Source organism: Peromyscus eremicus, chromosome 11 (assembly GCF_949786415.1).
Source record: "Peromyscus eremicus chromosome 11, PerEre_H2_v1, whole genome shotgun sequence".
Classification (NCBI taxonomy): Eukaryota; Metazoa; Chordata; class Mammalia; order Rodentia; family Cricetidae; genus Peromyscus; species Peromyscus eremicus.
The window spans coordinates 49141683-49148905 of record NC_081427.1 but is presented as its reverse complement, the minus strand read 5'-3'; the positions used below and the strand labels follow the sequence as shown (position 1 = coordinate 49148905).

The following is a 7223-nucleotide window of genomic DNA, read 5'->3' as shown; positions in this document are numbered from 1 at the left end:
CCAGTATCTTAACATCTTCTCATGGTGGCAGCTGGCAGTATCTCTCTGACTCACTCTTCCTGTTCCCAGAATTCTCTTCTCTGCTTGTCCCGCCTATACTTCCTGCCTGGCTACTGGCCAATCAGTGTTTTATTTATTAACCAATCAGAGCAACACATTTAACATACAGAACATCCCACAGCATGCAGGTGCCTTCAGAATCAAAAAGAGGGCATCGGATTCCCCTGAAGCTGGAGTTAATGAGTGGTTATAAGGTTCCCAGCACAGGGTGCTGGGGATTGAACTCCCCTCCTCTGGCAGAACAGTATACTCTCTTAACTGCTGTACCATCTCTCCAGCCCTCGGAGGTGGAAAAAAAAGAGCTGCTTCTTCCTCGGGAAAACACCAAATGGTAGATGATGCCAGTGCCTGGGACCCAGGATTAGGCAACCATGGAGGCTTCGGCAGGGGATTTGGCAGCTGTCTTAGGGGCCTCTGAGTCAAGGGTCAAGGCCACTGGGCTGGTGGAGGTAAAGCCAAAGACCAGGAGTGGGTCCCTGTCATCATGCTGGACCGCCTGGTCAAGGACAAGAAGACCAAGTCCCTGGAGGAGATCTACCTGCTCTCCCTGCCCATTAAGGAGTTCAAGATTATTGACTTTTTCCTGAGTGAATCCCTGAAAGATGAGGTTCTAAAGATCATGCCAGTGCAGAAGCAGACACAGGCTGGCCAGTGGACCAGGTTCAAAGGTTTTGTCACTATTGGGGACTACAACGGTCATGGTGGTCCTGGTATTAAGTGCTCCAAGGAGATAGCCACTGCCATCTGAGGGGCCATCACCTTGGCCAAGCTTTCCATCCTCCCTGGGGAACAAGATTGGCAAACCCCAAGCTGGGCAGTGGTGGCACAAGCCTTTAATTCCAGCACTCGGGAGGCAGAGGCAGGTGGATCTCTGTGAGTTCGAGGCCAGCCTGGTCTACAGAGTGAGTTCCAGGGCAGCAAGAACTATTAAACAGAGGAACCCTGTCTCGAAGAAAAAAAAAAGGTTGGCAAGCCCCACACTGTTCCATGCAAGGTGACAGGTCATTGTGGCTCTGTGTTAGTGCATCTCATCTCTGCCCCCAGAGGCACTGGCATCGCCTCTGCCCCTGTGCCCAAGAAGCTTTTGCTGATGGCCAGTATTGATGACTGCTACACATCAGCCAGAGACCACACTGTCACCCTGGGCAACTTTGCCAAGGCCACTTTGGATGCCATCTCCAAGACCTACAGCTACCTGACTGCCAACCTCTAGAAAGAGATGTGCTCACCAAATCATCCTTATCAGAAATTCACTGTCCATTTTGTGAAAACCCACACCAGAGACTCTGTTCAAAGGACCCAGGTTCCAGCTGTGGCCACCACATCAGGGTTTTTGTTGGTTTTGGTGTGTGTGGGGGGGGTTGTTTGTTTTGGTTTGTTTTTTTGGTTTTTTGTTTTTCGAGACAGACAGGGTTTCTCTGTGTAGTTTTGGTGCCTGTCCTGGATCTCGCTCTGTAGACCAGGCTGGCTTCAAACTCACAGAGATCCGCCTGGCTCTGCCTCCCAAGTGCTGGGATTAAAGGCGTGCGCCACCACCGCCACCGCCACCACCTGGCTCACATCGGGATTTTTATACAAGAAAAATAAAGTGAAATAAGTCTGTTAAAAATTTTTTAGAGAATTTGCTTTGGGGACACAGATCCATTGCACAAGTTCAGCGTTCGTTGGCTTTAGAGCCACCAGCTTCCATTCTCCTGTGACCACATATGACTATGTTCTAGAACAATGTAAACAAAGCTGGAAACTGGTAAGTAGACTTGAAGATTAGGTTGGCGTCATTACATCAATACCATGTAAACCAGCCAAAGTTCCAGTTAAATCCTAACCTAGACAGTTGGAGGGACACACATACCTTTTCATAAGCCAAAGCCAGAACACTGTCCCAAGTACTTACCTAGCAGTCCTACTGTCTCCTGATATGATGTCCTGAGTCCCCTCCCCTGTAAACTGACACATTGATTCTGAGCTGGCAGCATGTACAGCATCCATCAAAACTCAGAGCTCATCTTGAAGAACCTGGAGTCTAGTATGGGCATCCCATCTGAAGAAAAACACGTGTCATTCTGTCAAATGTACTTGTAAGGGCTGTATTCCAGCAGGTGTAATGTAAGGGCTGTATTCCAGCAGGTGTAATGTAAGGACTGTATTCCAGCAGGTGTAATGTAAGGGCTGTATTCCAGCAGGTGTAATGTAAGGGCTGTATTCCATCAGCTGTAATGTAAGGGCTGTATTCCAGCAGGTGTAATGTAAGGGCTGTATTCCAGCAGGTGTAATGTAAGGGCTGTATTCCATCAGGTGTAATGTAAGGGCTATATTCCAGCAGGTGTAATGTAAGGGCTGTATTCCATCAGCTGTAATGTAAGGGCTGTATTCCATCAGGTGTAATGTAAGGGCTGTATTCCAGCAGGTGTAATGTAAGGACTGTATTCCAGCAGGTGTAATGTAAGGACTGTATTCCATCAGGTGTAATGTAAGGGCTGTATTCCATCAGCTGTAATGTAAGGGCTGTATTCCAGCAGGTGTAATCTAAGGGCTGTATTCCATCAGGTGTAATGTAAGGGCTGTATTCCAGCAGGTGTAATGTAAGGGCTGTATTCCATCAGGTGTAATGTAAGGGCTGTATTCCAGCAGGTGTAATGTAAGGACTGTATTCCAGCAGGTGTAATGTAAGGGCTGTATTCCAGCAGCTGTAATCTAAGGGCTGTATTCCAGCAGGTGTAATGTAAGGGCTGTATTCCAGCAGCTGTAATGTAAGGACTGAATTCCAGCAGCTGTATTTGTAAGGGCTGTATTCCTTCAGCTGTAATCTAAGGGCTGTATTCCAGCAGCTGTAATGTAAGGGCTGCATTCCAGCAGCTGTATTTGTAAAGGCTGTATTCCATTAACTGTATCTGTAGGGGCTATGGTCTGGCTTGAAGCCTAGACTTAGCAGGCTTGTTTAAGGAGATTTTTGGTTTTAGCTTTTGTTCTTTTAGTGCAAGACCTGGACATGGAAAGAAAACAGGGAAGGAAGGAACAGAGGAAAGTCAGTAGGCAAATGTCTAAGGAATCCAAGCCTGTCTGCATTTCACATTTTGAAGTCCCAACAGCACATGAGTTATGAATGGCAAACTGTGCTGGGGTGGGGAAATGTGAAGCCAGCTGGGCAGCACAGCAAGACCCTTCTTAAAAAGCAAAACCAAACAAAAATACATCATTGCATCTGAGTGCATGCGCAAGTGCTGTGGCTGGGGTCACAAGGATAGCCGCCAAGACGATCCTGTACTGATAGGTCCCGACTCCTGGAACCTGCAAATATTTCCTTATGAGGCACAATTAAATTGAGGATCTTGACACAGGAAAATTATCTTGGCCCCTAAATCCAAGCAAAACTATCCTTATAGGAGAGCTATAGAGGAATGTTTTGGTTTTTGTTGTTGTTGATTTGTTTTTTTACAATTGTATGTAGTGTGCATGTGTATGGTCATGCATGTTGGCATGTGTGTGCAGGTGTACATGTGTGGTAGTTTATTTTTACTCTTTGGGGGTCCATCACCGAGATCCCAAATAAATACACAGACTTATTATTACTTATAAATGCTCAGCTGTAGCTTGGCTTGTTTCTAGCCAGCTTTTTTAACTTAAATTATCCCATTTCTTTTTAACTATGTTTTGCCTCTGGGCTTTTTAATCTTTCTTTATTCTATATATCTTTCTTTCTTACTCTGTGGCTGACTGGGTGGCTGGGTGGCTGGCCCCTGGCATCCTCCTCGCTCCTCCCTCGCTCTTCTCTCTGTAATATAACCTGATGGAGTTTCACCATCCCATTCCTGTAGCAGGGTAACCCAGTGTCTGGCCAGCAGGTGGTGCTCTGTAACTCTAGGACTGAGAGATCCAAGCCTTCTCCAACTGCAGTTCCTCAAATCCCCTAGGGCCTCATTAACAATTGCATCCCTAGGGCCAGCAGAGAAAGACAGTGAAGAAAATACACCTATAACTTCAAAGTCTTAGCTTGAAGGCGACCTGTCCCCACACCTTTGGTCATGCCTAGATGTAGCTGTGGGCCGGAAAAAGTATTCCCAGACTAATTACTAATGTTCTGTAGTAGAAAGGGTATGTTTTAATAACCAGGAAGGGCAGTTAATGGTGTGTATAGGAAGGAAATAGCAGTATGGGAAGAAATACTTAGCGAGAAAAGTGACAGAGCTACATCGCAGAGAGGGTGTTCAGGGCGGAATTAGTGAACTGGTGCAAGAGGTAAATGTAACTCAACACTCAGTGCATTGTGGGAAAGACCTTCACTCAGTCATCAAGTGCTATTTTCAGTAGTTATGCATGAGACAATGACTAAATGGAACTATTAAATTTCCTATTTTAGTCTGTCAGATTAGAACATATATTTTAAGAGATGATATACAACTTGATAAAATGCAGGGGTGTTTTAACATTTGGAACGGGTATACTCTTGCTTAAGGAAAGTTGACAATACATCCAGAATGCCTTTGTCCTCACAATTAGATGCTAGAATTTGTCCTAAAATTAGCTATAAACACAAAAGAGCCACTTTTATGGCTCTAAGAGGCTAGGGATGATAGTTGGCTTTTCCTGGCAAAAGGAAAAATTGTGAGCAACATAACTTTGTAATTTCTGCTTATTGAAGTATATTCTGGTACATGTATGTAATCGAATACAATGAAGTCACATTGAACTAGCTGGATGAGCCCCAAGTTCAACCCCCAATACCAACAAAACAGAAAAATAGGGTACAATGCAAGCTTTTAGAATGTACTATAGAGTGCTACTCAATGGTATGGAAAATACATGTCTCTTTTTTTTTTAATGTTTGTATTATTTTACATGTATAGGTGTTTTGCCCACATGCATGTCTGTGCACTACATGAGTGCCTGATGCCCTCAGAGGCCAGAAGAGGGTATTGGATCCCCTGGAACTGGAGTTAAAGACAATTATGAGCCACCATGTGGGTGCTGGAAATCGAACCTGGGACCTCTGCAAAAGCAGCCAGTGCTCTTAACTGCTGAGCCATCTCTCCTGACCTGTGTGTCCATTTTTAAAACAAATTCCCAAGTGTTACACACAGTCATTAAAACACATATAAAATTTAGAAGTCTGGGAGAATGTATACAAATGTCATGGCTATCTCTGGGTGGGTGGGGATGCATCTCTCTTTTTCTATTGTTTATTATTTTCTCTTTTTTCCAACACCTCAACAATAAATGTGTACTACTTTGAAATCAGATTTAAATCAATTTACTTACATCTTAATAATATTTGGGAAATTCTGATGATATGGGACAAAAGTAATCTAGCAAACTGTATGTAGATTGCAGTCGTGTATGTGTATGGTTGCATGAACTCCCCCTAGGGAGACGTAAACAAGCATCCACTCAGCCCAGACCGAGCAGTGACAACAGACCAAAGTGACATTCCACACAGGTCTAGCTTTGGGAACAAGTAAGTGGACTGTCTTACAGAATGTGGATAAGGGTTATACAAATGTGTGGGTGACTCCAAAACAGAAGCATCACTTTAAAAAAAAAAAAATCTCACCCCAGTGTGAGTGAGGACTTCCGTAACTGCGGAGATGGGAGTGTCTGAAAATTGTCTATCAGAGGGGCTGTGCACATGAGGTAGTCCTACGGCTTTGTTCTCCCTGTCTTCACAACTTTGGCCCTGAATGTAGACCGTGGTGAGACAGGGGAGTGGAGGGCATATGCACAGCTCCAGCTTTCTGGTGGGAAAGCCCAAAGGTGCCCCCCCCCCCACCACACACACAGGTAACTGGAAAGACCAGAGGAAATCAATCCCAGAGAGCTGCTGACCTCCAGCCTGCCCCTGGCCATGGATCTCACCCCACCCCTGACCAGCATAGCAATGACGATCAGGCTAAACTTAGAGGCAAATCACTGTCCCACGGTCAGGCTGAAGAACAGGCAGAGGACTAAGTGAACAGCACCGCGGACTCAGAAAAGCACTCAGTGCTGTCATCTCCAGAGTCTAAACCCGGTGCTCAACCGCCTTCTCAAAGAAGAAAATGCCAACATGAACAGAGTTTAAACTACACTAAAAAGGCTCACAGAAGACTAACCAAAGTGTGCAATATTAAATCCCCCAAACCGGAATCTGAAGAGCCGAGGAAACCTCAGCTTCATGGGGAAGAATGGGCAGTAACTGCTTCCTCAGAGACAATACAGATAAGGAACTAATAAACACTTCCAAGTAGCTATTCTAAATTTTTCTGCTATCAGGTGATTTCACACACCTAGAATTCTCAACAGTTTCCAAAAGGGCCTTCGGCATTCTTTACCATATTTTAGGGCAGTGTTTCTACGTGAAACGGTGTTCTCCACGGAAGCTAAAAGGATCTTCACCACTGACACTTATCAACTTTGAACAACATTCTGCAGCACCAAGTGCTCATCTAAGATGTAATTCCTTATATAAAAATGGCACATCCTTGGGGGCTGGAGAGATGGCTCAGAGGTTAAGAGCACTGACTGCTCTTCCAGAGGACCTGAGTTCAATTCCCAGCAACCACATGGTGGCTCACAACCATCTGTAATGAGCTATGGCGCCCTCTTCTGGCCTGCAGGCATACATGCAGACAGAACACTGTATACACAATAAATAAATCTTTTTAAAAAAATGGCACATCCATTTCATGAGTATGTACATTTGCTTTTGACATTAATAAGTGTTAAAACTATATGTATACCAAAGAATTGTTTTAAAATAAATGTCCATGATTTATTAACAGTAACTGTCTTGTTTGTGTTCCTATTTTATATACTATATAACCAGAGGTTTCAAAAAAAAAAAAAATCAGGCAGAAAGGAGTTGGTGAGTGGGAAAAATTTTAAAAGCCCTGCTTTAAAACACACTTTAAAAAAAAAACAAAAAAGAAACACACTTAGCAGTTGAAAACTAGGGTGATCACGTTGTCTGGTGGGGGGCTTGTTATAAGTAGATGTGACTGTAAGATGTCGGTAGCATAAACAGGGGGCTGAAGGGACCTGCCTTGGCGACGCTGCAATGAGGACTTCATGGGTTGTGTCTCCCTTTCTCGTTGCTGTGACAAACTATCTCCCAGAAGCAACTTGAAGAAGTTGGGCTCACCGTTTGAGAGGTACAGCCCACCGTACCTGAGAAGCCATGGCGGCAGGCA

General features: G+C 44.6%; 1 pseudogene; it reads left to right on the top strand.

The window, feature by feature from the left end:
* Positions 1–388: 388 nt before the first annotated feature.
* LOC131921549 (small ribosomal subunit protein uS5-like) lies at positions 389–1381 on the top strand (annotated as a pseudogene).
* Positions 1382–7223: the final 5842 nt, after the last annotated feature.